Consider the following 22,908-nt stretch of genomic DNA (forward strand, 5'->3'; position numbering starts at 1 on the left):
TCAAGTTTTGTGTTTTTTTTCTCGGTTGTCTGGTAGACCAAATGATTCTCAAATCTTCTCTTCAAGACCGGTTTTCGTGTCAGTCATCTTGTCAGTGAGATACTTCATGTTTTTTTCTATTTTGTCAGTCTTTTGATGATATTACTTATACTATCACTTTTGTGAGATCACTGGCTTCCAATTGCCCAATTCTGATCTTTAAAGACTGGTTTTCTGTTAAAATCTTTTGATTATAAGGTCCACAGTCTTCAGCATGTTGGGGGCTCGTCTAGTAGCTCTCAGGTGTAGATCCCTTGTGGTCTTAGTCAGCTGCCAAGGACCTAGAGGTGTCCCTCACTTGTTGATTCTAGCACGTTGGCTCTGAATATGTGTCTCTGTAGGTGGGGTGTGGAGGGGGGGGTTGATCAGCTTGCGTTTTGGTTGAAGCTATTTTCCCCCTCTATAGTGTGGAAATGCCCAAATCCCACGTACCTTCAATGCTATGCCCTACTATGGAGTCCCTTCATTCATATGAATTTTTTTTTTGGCCTTTTGAAGTAGTCTATAATGGTAGGTGGTGAGGAGAGAGTCCTGCTTCTACACTGCATTCATGTTATTCTGGAAGTTCCTTCTGTTTGTTTATTTTAGGAGATATCATACCTGAAATGAAGTTGAATCCAACAAAGGTGAGCCCTCCTATGAAAGAAATGATCTTACAAAGATTCATGAGTGATGGTCCTAATAACTTTACTTCCAGAGAATTCTCTGTTGTGTCTCAAAATTTATACCGTATTGAACATCAAAGAAGGCGGACTGGGGAGAAACCTTACAAATGCCAGGAATGTGGAAAGACATTTACTCAGAGTTCCAATCTTGCTATACATCAGAGAATCCACACTGGGGAGAAACCTTATAAATGTAAGCAATGTGGAAAGACATTTAGTAAGAGCTCCAATCTTGCTGTACATCAGAGAACCCACACTGGGGAGAAACCTTATGAATGCAGGCAATGTGGAAAGATGTTTGGTTGGAGTAGTTCTCTTGCTAGACATCAGAGAATCCACACTGGGGAGAAACCTTATGAATGCCAGCAATGTGGAAAGACATTTAGTCTGAGCTCTGATCTTGCTGTACATCAGAGAATCCACACTGGGGAGAAACCTTATGAATGCAAGCAATGTGGAAAGATGTATGGTTGGAGTGGTTCTCTTGCTAGACATCAAAGAAGGCACACTGGGGAGAAACCTTATGAATGCCAACAATGTGGAAAGACATTCAGACTGAACTTTGATCTTGCTGTACATCAGAGAAGGCACACTGGGGAGAAACCTTATGAATGCCAACAATGTGGAAAGACATTTAGTCAGAGATCCAATCTTGCTGCACATCAGAGAAGGCACACTGGGGAGAAACCTTATGAATGCAAGCAATGTGGAAAGACATTTAATCAGAGTACCAATCTTGCTTTACATCAGAGAACACACACTGGGGAGAAACCTTATGCATGTAAACAATGTGAAAAGAGATTTGGTTGGAGTGCTAATCTTGTTAGACATCAGAAAACCCATACTGGGGAGAAACCTTGTGAATGTAAGCAATGTGGAAAGACATTCAGTGTGAGCTCTGACCTCACTAGACATCAGAAATTCCACACTGGAGAGAAACCTTATGAATGCAAGCAGTGTGGAAAGACATTCACTCTAAGGTCCTATCTTGCTGTACATCAGAGAATCCACACTGGGAAGAAACCTTATGCATGTAAGCAATGTGGAAAGAAATTCGGTTGGAGTGGTAGTCTTGCTAGACATCAGAAAACCCACACTTGGGAGAAACCTTGTGAATGCAAACAATGTGGAAAGACATTCAGTCAGAGCTCTGATCTTGCTCGACATCAGAGAACCCACACTGGGGAGAAACCTTATGAATGCCAACAATGTGGAAAGACATTTAGTCAGAGTTCCAATCTTGCTGCACATCAGAGAATGCACACTGGGGAGAAACCTTATGAATGTAAACAATGTGGAAAGACATTCAGTCTGAGCTCCCATCTTTCTCGACATCAGAGAATCCACATTGGTGAGAAACCTTATCAATGCTAACAGTGTGGAAACACATTCAGTCTGAGCTCCGATCTTGTTGTACATCAGAGAATCCACACTGGGGAGAAACCTTATGAATGCAAATAATGTGGTAAGAAATTCGTTTGAGTGCTAGTCTTGCTAGACATAAAACCCACACTGAGGAGAAACCTTGTAATGCAAGCAATGTGGAAAGACATTCAGTCTGTATTCTAATCTTACCGTACATCAGAGAATTCACACGTCGGAGAAACATTATGAATGTTAAGAAACGTGGAAAGATATTCACACTGCAGTTCCAGTCTTACTATTGTGTGAAGGTAATTTGCCCTACCCCTTTCTAAAGCAACAGAAATCAAAAGATAACAAAGGATGTGTATTTCAAATATGAAATAAAATTATTGATGTTCCAATAACTTTACTCAAAAGCATTATCAGAATAATTGTCTTAATAGAAAATGACAATATATCTGTCAGCTTGATACTGAACTGATTGCATCCAGAGGCCAGTGTAATATCTGATACAATCACACTTATTTCTACAATTTGTAAACCCTTCACTTGCATATCAAATGTTATGCCCATTTTGCATTAATGTCCATGCTATCTATGTGGCAAACATTTATCACACCAGTACAGAATGCTAAGTTAAATAGGCTTATTTGGAGGAGGCCAGACTTTCAGTGATACCAGACTTTGGCCAAATCTAGATAAGAGACCCGGAGCCTTAGGAGATAGCCTTTTTTATGCCAAAAAACCTGATGATGCAGTGGCAGAAAGTAGTCATAATTAAAATGAAGTGGGTGCAAAATCATTCACATGGACATCTTAATTAATGACACAAGTACTTATTAATCTGGTCAGTGTAAAAATAATCACTGGTAATTTTGAAGCACTCAAGATCTTGGTGTTTTTACTGATGATTATGGTGTAATAATAGGGTTCTGTATTTTTGGTTAACTGATATGTGAAAAGGAGAGTAGCCCTCCAACTCCTGTGTGACTTTTCTTCTACAAACAAAACCATCCTTCCTCTTTTTGTCTCACCATTTTGTTATGCACCCAAGAGGGGCATGGTAGGATTTATGGAAATTCCTGGGTTATAGGCTTATGGTTAGGATGTAAACAAGATTTGATAGCAACCTAAACAAATTTTCTTCATTAATGTTTGTAGTTTGTGTAAAGCAAACATATTATGTAACTATGAACTCGAATCTAATGTGTTATAAGAATAATCATGAAGGCTAATGCTATTTTAATCATAAAACATGGCAGGGGCTTTCACACTCACACATATAAGACCAGATAGAATTATCTTTATAGGAAAATAGATGTGAATTGAAGTGCTATTACATTATAATTGATTTTAAGACAGTCCCATCAAGTCTAAATTCATCCTTTTATCCTTGCAGAATTTTTTCTCGAGACATTCTCTGTTAGCACCTCAAATGAGTGGTACCTCAACTTTCAGATTAGTCTACTGCCCAGGGTTTATGAATATCTACCTACTGTGAACTTTGGATTACTCCATCCTACTTAGTCTAACAAAAACAGGAATGTCTACACCCATACTTGAAGATTGACTATTTAGGAGGATGGCCTATGGCTAGCAAATGACAAATCAAACACCTGACAGACCCCTGGTCTGTCCTAAGGCAAGCTTTAGCTACCATTGGTACAAGTGAGTTGCAGGAACGTGATGTAAAAACCGCCTACTTCTCTCTGGCCTCTTGGACGGCAGAGAGGTGGCACAGGCCTGGTGAGAGAAATCTTACACTCTCTCCCTCTCCTCCATAATTCCTTTCCTGTGTATTAATTAAACCACCTGAAATTTCCAAACTGATTTGGGTATTTTATTTGGGATATTCCTTGGTGTCCAAATTATTTTAGTTTAGGTCACAACCCTAAAATTATCCTTTACAGTCTGGCAATCACAAAGGGATGACCAGAACCCTCAAATTTCTGTGAAATCTCTTTCCTGTCTTTATTCCTCAAGTCAGTCACTCTTTTAAACAATTACCTCGGCTTCTAGACTCAGCTGCTAGAGCAGATTATTATAAAACATTTTTTCCCTCTCTTTTCTCCTCAATTTGAATTGAACACAGTTGTTTTTTTTTTCCAGGTCCTAAAATCGGCTGGACTGGGGAAGCTGTTTACGTATGAATACTCTTTCCTTTAGGGAACAAACAACCCAATTAACCCACTGACAATACTGCCTAGATTACGCTTAATTAGCAGGGAGGGAAATGTGGAGGAAGTTTTGGCCTTGTCCTCCCCATGTGTGTCTAGTTTTATAGTTAAGTGAGAAGTAAAAAAACAAACTTGTGAGGCCCTCTAGGAAAATTTATAGCAAAATAAGATCCTTGGCAGTAGAGCGATCTACTGACAAAAGGCAAAGTTAAAGGCAATTTAATGTTTGAATTTAGGAATATGTGCTTACAGCCAGTTCACAACTTAACAACTGGCTTATCAGCTCCATGACCAAATTTGTAAATATATTATTCCTTGTCTTTCTGACATGGCTCAACCCAGAGGACTTATGGCTATGTCTAATCACTGTGCTACTCCTCTTTGAGACTTTATTGTGGGAGCTGTAATGTTGTATCTAATTTTCTCTAAGAGATCCCTGGAAGATACCATGCATAAGATAGAAAATCAAATAGGAGGATTATGTCAGTCTTCGGTAAACCTTAAAACTTCACAGACTTATGAATGTTAAAATTTTTACTCCACATTGAGGAATCCTCCAATTCCCTACTTGAAATAATTCCCTACCAGATAGTGAGAACTCTACTTGAATGTGAAAACTACTTGCTATGGGAGTATCCCTACTCCACCCCTACTTAAGACTGCTTTAGGGGAGAAAACTCCTTGCTATGGGAGGACCTCGATTCCACCCGTACTTAAGACTGCTTTAGGGCAGAAAACTCCTTGCTAAACAATGAAAATACTTGAAAACCATACTTATAAAGGAAAGGCGTTCTTTGAGCCATGCCTGTTTTTGGAATTGATACAATGGGATGCTAGGTACCTATAAAGGTGGGGCAACTTGTAAACTACTTAGACCTAAAAGGTGAAAACTTACTCAGAGGTTTTCTCTTAATGAAATTAGTCAACACAGCAGCATTTTTTTTTTCTGACTTACTAAAGAGATTAACCTACTCAGCTGTGAATTCAAAATGGGCTGTCTTTTGGAAAACATCTACAGTGATTGGTAGATGGAAGAACTTAGGGGAGGTGACATAGGAGATTTTGCCCTTAAAAATAAGAGCTCAGAGAAGAGCTGGAGGTCATTCTGAAACATTCAGATTGAGGGGGAGTCATTCTGAAACATTCAGATTGAGGAAGGACTGATTCTGAAACATTCAGATGGAGGAGGGAGCTGGTAAAAGCAGCTGAGATGATGCTGGCCTGGTGTCACTAGAATCCTTGCTTAGGCAGACCTTGTGGTGAGTGTTAAAAGACTGATTGATCTCTCTCTTAAGACTCAGGTCTAGGCCATGTTGGCTTAAGGCCCTTCATACTTATTTCCTTTTTCTCTCTTTCTTTTCTTTAATTCCACATTTGTATTAATTAAAATCTCTATAAAACCCAGTTGACTTGGGCATATTCATAATTGTTTTCCCTTTCCCTGGCTTCACCAATTTTAATCTCACACTTCCCCTGCAAAACATGTTTCCCAGCCAAACCAAACAATTGTTCCTTCTACTCGTCAACAGTATGCAGAACTAAATACTTGGCTTGAGCTTGTAGAGGGAAGTTTGGGGGAGCTCATAGCTTCTATAAAAAGCACTACAAGGGATTTAATAACATTCTGGAATAGGAGTGACTTATCTCAGAATACTTCCTCATTATCAGGATTTCTGTCCCACCCTGCTCTGGAAAATATAGCTCCTAGTTCTCCCACACCCAACATACTACTACCTATCCCATTCCACCCCCCACCCATACTGACCACCCCACCACCTCCACCCTAACTTCACAACCTGCCCATGCCTCCTACCACAAACCCTCCACCCTAAGTTCACACCCTGCCCACGCTTCCTACCCTAACCCCTCGGCATCCTTTCCCCTAGATACTGACCCATCTTCCTTTGCCCCTCCTTCCCACCTTGCCCAATTCATTTCCCATACCATTCTTACATCTTATCCTTCTGGAACCTGGAACAAAAGCAAACCCTCCCCCTCAGTATGCCGAACCCTTCCCTTTCTCATACCTACCCCGTTGAGAACTGAGCAAGAAGCCTAGAAACACCATATAATTCAGATAGTTCATTTCCGTTAAGGGAAGTTCTAACTTTCAATAAAAAATGGGAACTTGGTATCTATAAGACACCATACACCTCTTAACCCTGAAGATTTAAATAAATTCAAGGAAGACCTTCCCTCGTTTGAGGAAGAACCAACATTAATTATAAAAAGATTGGAGAACATTCAGAACTTTTGACCCCACTTGGATGGATATTGAAAATTTATTAGAAAAATTTCTGACAGAAAAATGTCATTTCTGGCTAATCAGAAGCAAGGTAAGAGGAAATTATTGGCCAACTGAAGATCTACATTGGAACCCGAATGATGAACTAGATTATACAAAACTAAACCAGACCAGAGAAGAATTATTGACAGCCATGAAAGCTTGCTCTGATAGACCTGAAAAATGGCCTAAATTTGAAAGAACCTTTCAAGAAATTGATGAGACCTCCCAGTTTATTGACAGGGTTATTGAAATAGGAAATACATATATGGACCTTGATTTGTCCAGAGAAAGGGACATTAGACAAATACGTAGGCAATTCATTGGGAATTGTTCAGTGGTAAAAGACTACTTTAAAATTAGCTGTCCTAATTGGAACTCTATGGGCCTCAAATAATTGAGGAGAGTAGCAGCCTATGTTCATAAGGGTTGTGCAGAAAGACGTGAGGAACAATACATCAGTGGAAGACTTAAAGAAATTGAAATGTTTAAAGGACAAAGGAAAAGTCAGGGAGATACCTTTTCAGGAATCCACAGATAAATCATTAACATGCCTTTACTGTGGGAAGAGAGGCCATGCATGTAATGATGATCTGCAGGAGCTGGCTATGGGAAAAAAAGAAATGATAACTTTAGAAATAATAACTATAGGAATCATAATGCTAATCAAAATATTGACAGTGCTCCAAATGAGGAAAATGATAATACTCCACACAATGCCCAACAACAATATATTTAAAATGGAGATTGTCCACACTATTCTCTGGGTGAAAATCCCAATCAGCTTAGGGGATCCCAGAAAACTACCTAAGCATCTTTATGAAAGTGTGATGGGGGTGGGGGATTGAGTGCCTTGGAATCGAACAGTGAAACCTTTGATTTTCCAGACCCTGAAATTTTAATGCCAGTAATCCCTATACATGTCCCCCCACCCCCCCACACACATAGTAAGGAAACTCATGTCACTTTAAAGTTGGAAAATTCATACTATGATTGTGTTTTAGACACTGGGTCATCTAGGACATTTTTGGTAAGCAAACCAGATACAAAATGTGATTATTGGCTCTAAATGTAGATTTATCAGTAACACCTTCAAAAGTCCCAAAACGTTCTCCTCGAATGGTATGCGTGGGACCCCTAACTGTTGAACATTCTTTTAATGCCTAGATCTCCCACAAATTTGCTGGGGCGGGATTTATTATGAAAACTACAAGCCACAATAATTTTTACACCAGATGACTCTATGTCCTTGGAAGTGCCTGCGGAATCTTTAAAATTTCTCCCTGTACTTCTCTCAGAAAATCAGGAGGGGAAAGAGCATCCCACCATAGTAATTCCTGCAGATATACTAGAGTCTCTTTGAGCCACATCTTCCAATGTAGACTTAAGTCGTTTGTTCCTGTTCAAATAATAACTAAATCTAGCCCACCTTCTATTCCTCAGTACCCCCTCTCAAAAGAGACAATTGAGGTTATTACCCCAGTAATAAACTTATTAATTGTCCAGGGAATAAGAATCCCTTGTAAATCTGAATACAATTCGCCCATCCTGCCCATTAAAAAACCAAAAATAGGGCCCAATGGCAAGCACCTACATATACAGCATGTGAGGGCTGTGAACAACCACTTTATAGAGACTCCATAGTTTCCAACATAAATATGATTATTTCTTCTATTTTGAGCACAGCTACATACTCTACAGTAGTGGACTTGTGCTTGGCTTTTTTTCCACACCCATACATGAGAACTCAAGGCATATCTTTGCTTTCACCTGGAAGGGCTCTCAATTTACATGGAGTCATTTGCCACAAGGATTCGTGGAAAGCCTGAGTTTATTTGCACAAATTTTGAGCTAAGACACAGATAATATAACATTGGAATTGCACATAAGAGGGCATAAGATCACAAAGGTTAAGGTTCAGTGGTAAAGTAGAATATTTGGGGTTCATCCTGACTGTGGGTGCCCACTCTATTTCTCCCAAACTAATTGAAAATATTTAAAAATTTAAATGCTCCTACCACTAAGAAACAGTTGAGACCAATTCTGGATGCAACAGGGTTTTGTAGTCAATGAATTCCTTGCTTTGGGGAAATTACTAAACCCCTTATAGCATTAACAAGTGATTCGGTCCCTGAGCCGCTTAAATTGGAGCCAGAACACCTGTTACCTCTATCAGATCTAAAACAGGCTATCCTGTCTGCCCCTACTATAGGCATTCCAGATTACAGCAAGCCATTTATTTGTATGTACATGAGAGAAGAGGGGAAGCTTCAGGTGTTTTAACTCAGACTCTGGGACCTTTACAGTGCCCAATTACTTATTATTTTGCCCAACTGGACCCAGTAGCATCAGGAGCACCACCATGTGTTAGAGGAGTAGCTGCTACAGCCTTACTAGTGACAAAAACTGTTGATCTAGTATTGGGATTCCCATTAACAATTATGTGCCCACATGAGGTAGAAAGATTGTTGCCAAGCCAAAGAACACCCACATTCTCAGATCAGTCAATTGCAAGGTATGAAAAAGCATTGTTAAACAGCGAAGACATTACCTTAAAACACTGTACAACCGATAACCCTGCCACCTTGCTTCCAGATTTACCAACTTTAGGAGAACTAATCATTATACAGTTGTGAAACACTAATGTCCAATGCAGAAAGGCCTTGAGATAATCTCTTGGACACTCCCTTAGACAATTCAGATCTGGTTTTATTTACTGATGGTTCCTCTTTTGAGGGATGGCATATGCTACACTGGATCTGCTGTAGTCATGAGTGGTCAGCTTCACTGCCCTCTAATATTAGCTCTCAAGGGGCAGAACTCATAGCTCTGAAACACGCCTGTATAATTGTCAAGGATAAAAAGGCAACAATTTATATGGATTCTAGATATGCTTTTAACATTTGTCACTCAGTCGGGATGCTATGGCTCCAGAGAGGATTTTTAACCTCAGCTGGAATATCTATAGCTAATGCAGAAATTATTAATGAAGTTCTTTCTGCTCTCCAGCTACCTGAAGCCCTAGTTCATTGCTCTGCTCGTACAAGTGGCACTGACCTTGTCTCTAGGGGAAATGATTGAACAGATGCTGTTGCAAAGCTAGCAGCCATAGAAGGACCTACGTTAATTTTAACATTAACAACCACTGATGACTTAAATTTATCACTTTTGTATAATGAAAAGGATGTGGAAAAATGGAAGCAAAAATTCAAAGCAAAAGACATTAATGGAGTATGAGTATCATCTGAAGGAAAACCCCTGCTCTCTAGAAGTTTCTATCACCAAATTTGGCAATCTATTCATAAAAATGTTCACTTTGGTACCCAGGGCATCGTGGACTCTATTAAGAGAGTATGGATAGTCCCTGGTATAACTACTATAGCCTCTAAAGTGTGTACAACCTGTTCTACCTGTCAAGCGTATAACCAACATGCATTTCATGGCAGTCTTTGGTGGGTGTCCTCTGGCTTACACACCTTTTGAGCACCTATAGATAGATTTCATAAAAATGCTAAAGGCTGGACATTATAAATTTTGTCTAGTCATAGTAGATCAACTGACCAGATGGCCGGAAGCATTTCATGTAGCTGAGCAACAGTGGCTTTTATTGCTAAGGTGCTTTTAAAAGAGATTATTCCTCACTTTGGCCTGCCAGCATGTATTAATTCAGACAGAGGAAGTAATTTTACTGATTCTGTTATAAATCAGATGTATCTTGCTTGGTGATAATGCCCAAATTTCATGTACCATATCATCCCCAGAGCTCAGGCCAAGTTGAAAGGATGAATAAAGAACTTAAAACTATAATTGGAAAATTATGCACTGATACCCATTTAAAATGGCCTGAAATTCTCCCTCTGGACCCATTTTATCTTAGAAGCAGTCCTAGAGGAGACCTACACATCTCACCATTTGAGATGCTTTTTGGACATCCACCTATACAGGCTAAGCCTTTCTTCCCTGCATATACATCAGTATTAGGGGGAGATACTACTATTCCTTCCTATACACAGGGATTACAGCACAAACTGCATGAACTCCATGAATCCAGAGGTGCAGTACAAGCCAGACCACTAGACTTTTCACTTCATGACCTGAACCCAGGAGACATGGTATATATTAAGAATTTCCAGTGTACTGGAGTAACTCGGCCTTCCTGGGAAGGACCATTCCAAATATTAACTACTTCAACATCTATAAAGATTGGAGAGAAGGACTCTTGGATTCATTGCTCACATGTAAAGAGAGCATTTTCTGTTGACACTGATTGACTATATCCTATCACATGCTTTGGATATAATAATCCATCAACAAGTGGATGCTGTTTTTTGATAACACATTGAATTCCTGATTTTCCCCTTATTTTTATTATTTCTTTTGATTAGAATATTTGATTTTTCCCCTTTTTCTCATTTCTTATACCAAAGATAGTTAATATTTTTTCAGTAATATAAGTTATATATATATATACTTGCTATAATATCAATGCATACCTAAAAGCTTTAAACTGGGAACCTTCCATTTATTGATAAAATGTTATGGGACTCTGATTAATGTTTTTTGTCTGATTCTAGGAAAATGGATAAAAACAGGCAGCACAGACTTAACCTGAATAGTGCCAAAAAGAGCACACACACAAAAAAAAAAACTAGTGTGAGACTCGAGGTTGCAAAGCTTGACATATGTTAAATCGCAGGACTTCCTTGTATCTACATTCTTTGTGAAGTACTCAGACAAGTACCAAAGTTTTAGTATCATCCTGGCTCCTCATATGACTGATAATGACAAAAAAATCAGACCAGGAAATGACACTTCCCTATCAAAATAAAATTCTAGTTCTTTATTTTCTCATACTATGGCAACTTCCTGTAGTCTTGGCAGCAAATGGGTAAGTGAAATAATACTTCATTCTGTCCTACAGACTTGTGGGATAGAAATTACTTTAAATTGGACTTGTACAAGGGTGTATTATGAATTTATTCTTGCTTACTCAACATTTTATATACATAGATTTTGATATTTTGATTCTGATTTTGAATTTTTCTTTTTCCCAGAAGTTTAACTTTCTTCCATTTTTTCTTCTTTATGTTTTTGGTTGTTTTTCTCTCCTTTTGATACTTAACTCATAATCCCCCATAACTCAACCATGCATCCTGAGCCTAACTGGATGTTTCTTCCAAACATCATCCTCTTAGAAAGTCTCTAATTTTCTTCAGAGACCTTGTGGCAGAGGATTTTGAACTTCCCCTGGCACAGGCCAGGTGGGAAATCCTACACTCTCTCCTCACTTCTCCTTAATTCCTTTCCTCTATATTAATAAAAGCACCGGAAATTTCCAAACTGACTTGGGTATTTTATTTGGGATATTCCTTGGTGACCAAATTAATTTAGTTTAGGTCACAGCCCTAAAATTATCCTTTACACTACTCAGTAGGACAGTCTGAGCTGGACATGAAGGAGGGAAAGAGGAAGATGTTGAAAAGATGGGGAAAATGGAGCCCCAGATATGAGCATGGGTGGTAGCCCAGGGAGAATTAAAGACCTGAGGAAGAATAGTATCTAGGAACCTCAGAGGAATGCTCTGAAGAGTTTGTGACCAATGTAACTGTGAAAATGTGGGTTTCCAAGACTGAATTACCAAAACTATAAAAGCTTAGGCCAAACTGTAAAGATAATTTTTAGTGTCTTGATTTATATTAAAAATAAGTGTTTTGACTTCCGGTCAAGATGGCGGCTTAGAGAAAGCTAAAGTTCAGATCTCTGGAAAACCCTTCCCGACTGATCTCAAACTATAAGCTCCTAAGGCTGAAATTCAAAATGATCAACAGCATAGACCCTGGGAATCCTCCTCCTGGATCTGGACCTGGATCAAAAGGTACGGCCCCCCTCAAAAGCCAGAACCCGAGATCACTCGGACCTAAGGAGTAGGAGCACAGAGTCCAAGGCTCCGGGAAGCTGCAGCCCCACCCCCCTCAGAGAGCAGGGTCGTCTGAAACAACAGCAACCCTCAGGGCGGGAAAGACAGCCTCACTAGCTGGATCCTGCTATCCAAGTCTCAGTGAAAGTCACTGCCCTCAGAGCTCTGGGAAGCCACGGCCCCTTCCCCAGCAGAGAGCAGGGTCCTCTGAAACAACAGCAACCCTCAGGGCCGACAAAACAGCCTCACAGCCAGCTATTCTGAAGGCAACTTCTGGAAAGGAACCCGACCCAGTCGAGGGGGCACCTTAGCAGCAGGGAAACATAGAGAACTGGGGGAAGAGTGTGGCCCCCTGGTCCGACCCTTCCATTCCAGTTCCAGTGAAAGTCATTGCCTTAAGGCATACTCAGTTTAACCCAGGGAAAGCTCATAGAACCGACAATCTGCCCAGGACTAAAGCCTCTGAACACCAGACAGAGATAAGAAAAGCTAATCCTCCCCATTCAGAGATGGCAAACTCCACAGAAGCACAGAAGCCCCAAAATCCCAAGAAAAATAAGAAGAAAGGGGCAACTTTGGACACATTCTACGGAGCCAAAATACAAAATACAGAGGAGATAGAATACGATACACAAGAAAATGCTCCAAAAACTTCCAAAGGAAATGGAAACTCTCCACAAACCCATGAAGAATTTGAATCAGAAATGACCAAAAAGATGGAAGCCTTCTGGGAGGAAAAGTGGGAAATAATGCAAAAGAAATTCACGCATCTACAAAACCAGTGTGACCAAACTGAAAAGGAAAACCAGGCTTTAAAGGCCAGAATCAGGCAACTGGAAGACAACAATCGTGTAAAAGAGCAAGAATTAATAAAGCAAAGCCAAAATACCAAGAAATTAGAAGAGAACATAAAATATCTCACCGACAAGGTGACAGATCTGGAAAATAGAGGGAGAAGGGATAATTTAAGAATAACTGGACTCCCAGAAAAGCCAGAAATAAACACCAAACTCAACATCGTGATACAAGATATAATCAAAGAAAATTGCCCAGAGATTCTAGAACAAGGGGGCAATAAAGCCACTGACAGAGCTCACAGAACACCTTCTACACTAAACCCCCAAAAGACAACTCCCAGGAATGTAATTGCCAAATTCCAAAGCTATCAAACAAAAGAAAAAATCCTACAGGAAGCCAGAAAAAGACAATTTAGATATAAAGGAATGCCAATCAGGGTCACACAAGACCTTGCAAGTTCTACTCTGAATGATCGTAAGGCATGGAACATGATCCTCAGAAAGGCAAGAGAGCTGGGTCTTCAACCAAGAATCAGCTACCCAGCAAAACTGACTATATACTTCCAAGGGAAAGTATGGGCATTCAACAAAATAGAAGACTTCCAACTTTTTGCAAAGAAAAGACCAGAGCTCTGTGGAAAGTTTGATACCGAAAAACAAAGAGCAAGGAATACCTGAAAAGGTAAATATTAAGGAAAGGGGAAAAATGTTATCTTCTTCTTTTACTCAAACTCTCTTCTATAAGGACTACATTTATATCAATCTATGTATACCAACATGTGGGGAAAATGTAATGTATAAATAGGGGGTAAAGAAAGACCAAATAGAATAATCTTTCTCACACAAAGATTCACATGGGAAGGGGAGGGGAAGAAAACTCCTATAAGAAGGAGAGGAAGAGACGGTTTTTTACTTAAACCTTAATCTCAGGGAAATCAACTCTGAGAGGGAAAAACATCCAGATCCATTGGGATCTTGAAGTCTATCTTACCCAACAAGGGTAGGGAGAAGGGAAAACCAAGGGAGGAGGGGGAGAGGGAAAACAAAAAGGGAGGGAAAGAGAGGGGGGAGTGGGAGGGAACAAAAAGGGAGGGACTAAAAAGGGAAACATCAAGGGAGGGGACAAGGGGGACTGATTCAAAGTAAATCACTGGACTAAAAGGTAGAGCCGAAGAAGAAAAGGTTAGAATTAGGGAAGGCAATCAAAATGCCAGGGAGTCCACAAATGACAATCATAACTTTGAACGTGAATGGGATGAACTCACCCATAAAACATAGACGAATAGCAAAATGGATTAGAATCCAAAACCCTACCATATGTTGTCTTCAAGAAACACACATGAGGCGGGTTGACACCCACAAGGTCAGAATTAAAGGATGGAGTAAGACCTTCTGGGCCTCAACTGACAGAAAGAAGGCAGGAGTGGTAATCATGATATCTGATAAAGCCAAAGCAAAAATAGACCTGATCAAAACGGATAGGGAAGGTAATTATATTTTGTTAAAAGGGACTTTAGACAATGAGGAAATATCATTAATCAACATGTATGCACCAAATAATATAGCACCCAAATTTCTAATGGAGAAACTAGGAGAAATGAAGGAAGAAATAGACAGTAAAACCATATTAGTGGGAGACTTAAACCAACCATTATCAAATTTAGATAAATCAAATCAAAAAATAAATAAGAAAGAGGTAAAAGAAGTGAATGAAATCTTAGAAAAATTAGAATTAATAGACATATGGAGAAAAATAAATAGGGATAAAAAGGAATACACCTTCTTCTCAGCACCACATGGCACATTCACAAAAATTGACCATACATTAGGTCACAGAAACATAGCACACAAATGCAGAAAAGCAGAGATAATGAATGCAGCCTTCTCAGATCACAAGGCAATAAAAATAATGATTTGTAATGGTACATGGAAAACCAAATCTAAAACCAATTGGAAATTAAACAATATGATACTCCAAAATCATTTAGTTAAAGAAGAAATCATAGAAACAATTAATAATTTCATCGAGGAAAATGACAATGGCGAGACATCCTTTCAAACCTTTTGGGATGCAGCCAAAGCGGTAATCAGAGGTAAATTCATATCCCTGAATGCTTATATTAACAAACTAGAGAGAGCAGAGATCAATCAATTGGAAATGCAAATGAAAAAACTCGAAAGCAATCAAATTAAAACCCCCCAGCAGAAAACCAAATTAGAAATCCTAAAAATTAAGGGAGAAATTAATAAAATCGAAAGTGATAGAACTATTGATTTAATAAATAAGACAAGAAGCTGGTACTTTGAAAAAACAAACAAAATAGACAAAGTATTGGTCAATCTAATTTAAAAAAGGAATAAAAGCAAATTAACAGCATTAAAGATGAAAAGGGGGGGGCAGCTGGGTAGCTCAGTGGATTAAGAGTCAGCCCTAGAGATGGGAGGTCCTAGGTTCAAATCTGGCCTCAGCCACTTCCCAGCTGTGTGACCCTGGGCAAGTCACTTGACCCCCATTGCCTAGCCCTTACCACTCTTCTGCCTTGGAGCCAATACACAGTATTGACTCCAAGACAGAAGGTAAGGGTTTAAAAAAAAAAAAAGATGAAAAGGGGGACAGCACCTCCAATGAAGAGGAAATTAAGGCAATCATTAGAAATTACTTTGCCCAATTATATGGCAATAAATACACCAATTTAGGGGATATGGATGAATATATACAAAAATACAAACTGCCTAGACTAACAGAAGAGGAAATAGAATTCTTAAATAATCCTATATCAGAAAATGAAATCCAACAAGCTATCAAAGAACTTCCTAAGAAAAAATCCCCAGGGCCTTATGAATTCACCAGTGAATTCTATCAAACATTCAGAGAACAGTTAATCCCAATACTATACAAACTATTTGACATAATAAGCAAAGAGGGAGTTCTACCAAACTCCTTTTATGACACAAACATGGTACTGATTCCAAAACCAGGCAGGTCAAAAACAGAGAAAGAAAACCAATCTCCCTAATGAATATAGAGGCAAAAATCTTAAATAGGATACTAGCAAAAAGACTCCAGCAAGTGATTAGAAGGGTCATCCACCATGATCAAGTAGGATTTATACCAGGGATGCAGGGCTGGTTCAACATTAGGAAAACTATCCACATAATTGACCACATCAACAAGCAAACCAGCAAGAACCACATGATTATCTCAATAGACACAGAAAAAGCATTTGATAAAATACAACACCCATTCCTATTAAAAACACTAGAAAGCATAGGAATAGAAGGGTCATTCCTAAAAATAATAAACAGTATATATCTAAAACCAACAGCTAATATCATCTGCAATGGGGATAAACTAGATGCATTCCCAATAAGATCAGGAGTGAAACAAGGATGCCCATTATCACCTCTACTATGTGACATTGTACTAGAAACACTAGCAGTAGCAATTAGAGACGAAAAAGAAAGTGAAGGCATCAAAATAGGCAAGGAGGGGACCAAGTTATCACTCTTTGCAGATAACATGATGGTCTACTTAAAGAATCCTAGAGATTCAACCAAAAAGCTAATTGAAATAATCAACAACTTTAGCAAAGTTGCAGGATACAAAATAAACCCACCCAAATCATCAGCTTTTCTATATATCTCCAACACAGCTCAGCAGCAAGAACTAGAAAGAGAAATCCCATTCAAAATCACCTTAGACAAAATAAAATACCTAGGAATCTACCTCCCGAGACAAACACAGGAACTATATGAACACAACTACAAAACACTCTCCACACAAATAAAACTAGACTTGAGCAATTGGAAAAACATTAACCGCTCATGGATAGGACGAGCCAATATAATAAAAATGACCATCCTACCCAAACTTATTTATCTATTTAGTGCCAAACTCATTGAACTACCAAAATACTTCTTCACTGATTTAGAAAAAAACATAACAAAATTAATTTGGAACGAGGAAATAATAAAAAAAAAAAACACATATGATGGGGGCCTTGCAGTCCCTGACCTTAAACTATATTACAAAGCAGCAGTCATCAAAACAATTTGGTACTGGCTAAGAAACAGAAAGGAAGATCAGTAGAATAGACTGGGGGAAAGCGACCTCAGCAAGACAGTATACAATAAACCCAAAGATCCCAGCTTTTGGGACAAAAATCCACTATTTGATAAAAACTGCTGGGAAAATTGGAAGACAGTGTGGGAGAGACTAGGAATAGATCAACACCTCACACCCTACACCAAAATAAATTCAAAATGGGTGAGTGACTTAAACATAAAGAAGGAAACCATAAGTAAATTGGGTAAACACAGAATAGTATACATGTCAGATCTTTGGGAGGGGAAAGACTTTAAAACCAAGCAAGACATAGAAAGAATCACAAAATGTAAAATAAATAATTTTGACTACATCAAATTAAAAAGCTTTTGCACAAACAAAACCAATGTAACTAAAATCAGAAGGGAAACAACAAACTGGGAAAAATCTTCATAGAAACTTCTGACAAAGGTTTAATTACTCAAATTTATAAAGAGCTAAATCAACTGTACAAAAAATGAAGCCATTCTCCAATTGATAAATAGGCAAGGGACATGGATAGGCAGTTCTCAGATAAAGAAATCAAAACTATTAATAAGCACATGAAGAAGTGTTCTAAATCTCTTATAATCAGAGAGATGCAAATCAAAACAACTCTGAGGTATCACCTCACACCCAGCAGATTGGCTAACATAACAGCAAAGGAAAGTAATGAATGCTGGAGGGGATGTGGCAAAGTAGGGACATTAATTCATTGCTGGTGGAGTTGTGAACTGATCCAACCATTCTGGAGGGCAATTTGGAACTATGCCCAAAGGGCAACAAAAGAATATCTACCCTTTGATCCAGCCATAGCACTGCTGGGTCTGTACCCCAAAGACATCATGGACAAAAAGACTTGTATAAAAATATTCATAGCTGCGCTCTTTGTGGTGGCCAAAAACTGGAAAACGAGGGAATGCCCATCAATTGGGGAATGGTTGAGCAAATTGTGGTATATGTTGGTGATGGAATACTATTGTGCTAAAAGGAATAATAAAGTGGAGGAGTTCCATGGAGACTGGAACAACCTCCAGGAAGTGATGCAAAGTGAGAGGAGCAGAACCAGGAGAACATTGTACACAGAGACTAATACATTGTGGTATAATCGAACGTAATGGACTTCTCTATTAGTGGTGGTGTAATGTCCCTGAACAATTTGCAGGGATCTAGGAGAAAAAAACACTATTCATAAGCAAAGGATAAACTATGGGAGTGGAAACACCGAGGAAAAGCAACTGCCTGAATACAGCGGTTGAGGGGACATGACAGAGGAGAGACTCTAAATGAACACTCTAATGCAAATATTATTAACATAGCAATGGGTTCAAATCAAGAACACATGTAATGCCTAGTGGATTTACACGTCGGCTATGGGGGGTGGGGGGGAGGAAAAGAAAATGATCTATGTCTTTAATGAATAATGCTTGGAAATGATCAAATAAAATATAAAAAAAAAATTAAAAAAAATAAGTGTTTGCCATGGGAAAATTCCCAAACATGAAAATACCCAAGTCAGCTGGGTTTTATGGGGATTTTAATTAATATAAATTAAGGAATTAAGGGAAGAGAGAGAGAGAGAAAGAGAAAATAGTAGAAAGGGCCTAGGCCTGATCCTTAAGGGAGAGAGAGTCAGTCTTTATTACTCACCACAAGATTGTCCCAAGCATGCTCTAGTCCTTCACTGAAATCCTCAACTCTTGAACTGAGTTCAGAGATCCTCCTCTGAATTTCTGAAATCCTGAGCTGAGTTCAGAGAGGTTCTTTTAAAGAGAATTTTCTCTTATGTTACATCCCCTAAATTTTCACATCTACCAATCATAGTAGACATTTTTCCCCAGGACTGCCCACTCTTAGTTCTCATCACTCTTTAGTTCTCACCTTCTCTGGGTATATTATATCCTCTGAGTATTTCACATCTCTTTTGCTAAGCTTACCTTTTGTAAGTTGCTTGACATTTTAGTGATTAATTTAACTTTTATAGGTACTTAGCACCCTTTTGCATTAGATCTAAAAATAGCCACCTAGGTTAGGGTTTTTGCTTCACTATAAGTATGAGTTGGGGACTTTTCATTGTTCAATCAGGAATTTGCAACTTTATCTTCCCCTAAGGCACTGTCTGAGCAGGGTGGAGCAATTTTAAAAGTTCTCAATTCATTTCTGATTAAGTACCTCCATTGTTACAATAGGGGAAAAGCTCAACCAAATCTTCTGGTTTTTCAGTTTTTAAGATTCACACCAAGAAAAACTTCTCCAAAATTTAGATGCTGGGGGCAGCTGGGTGGCTCAGTGGATTGAGAGCCAGACCCAGAGATAGGAGATCCTGTGTTCAAATCTAGTCTCAGACACTCCCTACTGTGAATTTCAAAACTACTAAACCCTATTCAGACCATTCTTTAAAAGATGGGATTTAGCTATTTCCTGATCAATAACAATAGAGATACTTGGAATAACAGAATCAGGTCTTGGAAACTTCAGTCTCCACCCTACTCAGGGTAACAAGATTAGGAAGGGCTGCAGCATAACTCAAGATAATTATTTGAGAATATGGCCTTCAACAGACATGTGCAAAAAAGACAGATCTCTGGGCTGTCCTAGGTCAAGCTAGAGTCACCATTGGCACATGTGAGACGCAGGAAGTGAGGTAGAGGACAGCCTCTGGAGTTCTTGTGATTTCCTGTGAGGAGGGCTAGAGGTAGTTGGAGGCTGGTGCTTGGAGTTGGAGGAGCCCTAGGACGGCTTTTCTCCAGTTTGGTCACGTGAGTTATAAGGACTGATCTCTTTCCTTGTCTTGCCCATCCAGGGCCTTAAGCCCGCTTTGGCTCAGCCTGAGCATATTTAAAAACCCTCTTTCCTTCTCTCTCTCTCTCTCTCTCTCTCTCTCTCTCTCTCTCTCTCTCTCTCTCCCTCTCTCTCTCTCTCATACTTTCTTCCTCCTGTTTGTAATTAAAACACCATAAAAAGGTTGGCAGCTGACTTGCATGTTTCATTTATGAATTACATAGCTGGATTCCTTGGCGACCTTAAATTAATATATATCAATCTTTTAAAGTGATTTCAATATCACACTACAGTGTAACCATGTGCAAGTCACTTAATCCCTATTGCCTAGCTCTTACCATACTTCTGCCTTGGAACCAATACCTAGTATTGATTCTAAGACAGAAGGTAAGTGTTTTTTTTTAATTAAGAAAAAAGAAATTGAGATGCTACTTGAGAAAACTAAATCTGAGAGGTCAAGGTGAGCAGGTTAGATATATTCCAAGCCATGTAGAAAACTAAGGGAAAGGTAGTTAGAAGATGGAGCATCTTAACCAAGAATTGTCCAGGAGGTCAGTGTTACTGGGTCAGAGACTGAGTAGAGAGGAGTTCTTGTTGGAGAAACACACTGAAGTTTGCTGAAGAATCTCAGTCCAAGTATGGGAGACTCTAATTCCATTCAATTTATACGAAAATGATTTTATTTGAAGAAGTAGTTTATGGTTGTATAACTGGTGGAATAGTGTGGAGGCTAATCATGTAACTTCAGGACTGATGGACAAGTCCAAGGGCTAGTAGAGTAGCCTCTTTGCTGCTGATTGTATAGAGTAGCAGCTCTGTTTTACAGTGGCAGCTTCATGTATGGAGTAGGAGCCATAACTGTAGAATAGAAGCTTCCTAGCTCTGTAAATTAGGGTTGTCATATTTATTAGAGTCAGGGAGCATGTCATCTCCCATTCCAGAGAAATCTTCACCTTTCCTGAAAACCCTTAAGAATAGGGGCAAGGCCAAATTCAGGTCCAGGGGTGTTTTAGGGTGTAATGTCATAGGGTATAAAGAGCATGTACAAATTTGGGGCATTCCTGTGGAATGCCAGAGCCCCAGTGAGCAGGTCCCTTTTTCTATATTGTCCATCTTGTCATCATTTGGTCATTGTGGGAGAGATCTCCCTGTCCTTCTGGAATGAGAACATGGGTTGATGATGTTACAGTTCTAAGAACAATGAGAGCACTTAATAAATCCAATTAGGCACCAAACTGATGCCCAGGACAGAATATTAGAGATCCTGCACACAGAATTGGTAACAACTATCTGCGATTCATGTTTGATGCTGAAATGACAGTTTTTGTAGTTGATGTTTAACCAGTTTTAACTGAGAAATGCCAGATTTCAGAGTCTGAGGGTTCCTTTCCCCACTACCCCTCAATATCTGCTATGAGCCCATATCAGAGTGAAGGATAAAATGTCTGGAAAGGGGTTTGGGGAATTCTTTATGAAGGGCAGGGCTTGGCAAGTAGAGGCTGATAGAATCTTGAGGTGCTGACCCAGGGTATCTTTACAGGAAAGGACTTCAGAGGCTGGGCAGAGTGGGGCTCTTAGGTGTGGGAAGACCCACTTGGAGTGGGATGGATGTAAGCAAGACCCTTAAGAGCTGAGATCACTCTGCCTTTTGGAAACCAACTTTTCAGGTGCAGGTCTCAAGTAAGTCTGGGCCAGAAACCCAGAAGCATTCAGATTTCAGCTGGCTCCCCTTTCCTTTGAGCCTCATTCTCCACTTCTTACCTCATGCTGAGCATCTTTTGAGGCAGTCTAGAACATGGTTCTATCCTAGAACTAGCTACTGGCCATCAACACTCATTCACATCCCCAAACCCACAGGGCACCAACCCCAATTTGACCATTGAGTCACACTTTCCCTTCTCACACCACCTATACCAGCTTAATGGCATATCCCTTCCCTCAGCCCTTGGTTAGAGGTTTGGTGATACTGCCTCCATCACAGACCACTGTGAATTCATAATTTCTGAAATGGGCTGGACCTGTCACATTCTTTTGATCCTCCGTAGGAAAGATCAAGATTGGTATTCAGAAGGTGGCAGCAACCATTTTAGTAAGACCCAGAGACAAACAGTGAAAAGTAGAAAGGAAAAAAACTTCTTTCTTTATTTTGTGAAATAATTTGTATAGTATTTGGGATTAGTTGTTCTTTAAATGTTTGATAGAATTCATTTGTGAATCCATCTGACCCCGGGGATTTTTTCTTAGGAAGGAGTTTTACAAAATTCCTTTCATGACACAAATATGGTACTGATTTCAAAGCCAGGCAGACCAAAAACGAAGAAAGAAAACTACAGACCAATCTCCTTAATGAATAGAGATACAAAAATCTTAAATAAAACACTGGCAAAAAGACTCCAGCAAGTGATCATGAGGATTATTCTCTATGATCAGGTGGGATTTATGCCAGGAGTGCAATGATGGTTTAATATTAGAAAACCATCCACATAATTGACCATAACAATAATCAAACCAACAGAAATCTCATGATTATCTCAACAGATGCAGAAAAAGCATTTGAAAAAATACAACCCTCATTCCTGTTGAAAACACTAGAAAGTATAGCAGTAGAAGAGCCTTTCCTCAAAATAATAAACAGTATATATTTAAAAACATCAGCAAGTATCATCTGCAGTGGGGACAAGTTAGAAGCCTTCCCAATAAGACTGGGAGTTGTAATAGTAGAATTGACAAGGTAATTAAGATTAAAAAATAGGTTGCAAAGGAGGTTTTGAAAATTCTTAGGTCCTCAAACAGATTGAG

At 39.2% G+C, this 22,908-nt stretch overlaps 1 pseudogene; it reads left to right on the forward strand.

The window, feature by feature from the left end:
• The window catches only part of LOC103096599 (zinc finger protein 345-like), a 23,043-nt pseudogene extending 19,148 nt beyond the window's left edge, over window positions 1-3,895 (forward strand).
• Window positions 3,896-22,908: the final 19,013 nt, after the last annotated feature.

The sequence above is a fragment of the Monodelphis domestica genome, chromosome 3, assembly GCF_027887165.1.
Source record: "Monodelphis domestica isolate mMonDom1 chromosome 3, mMonDom1.pri, whole genome shotgun sequence".
NCBI classification, from domain to species: Eukaryota; Metazoa; Chordata; class Mammalia; order Didelphimorphia; family Didelphidae; genus Monodelphis; species Monodelphis domestica.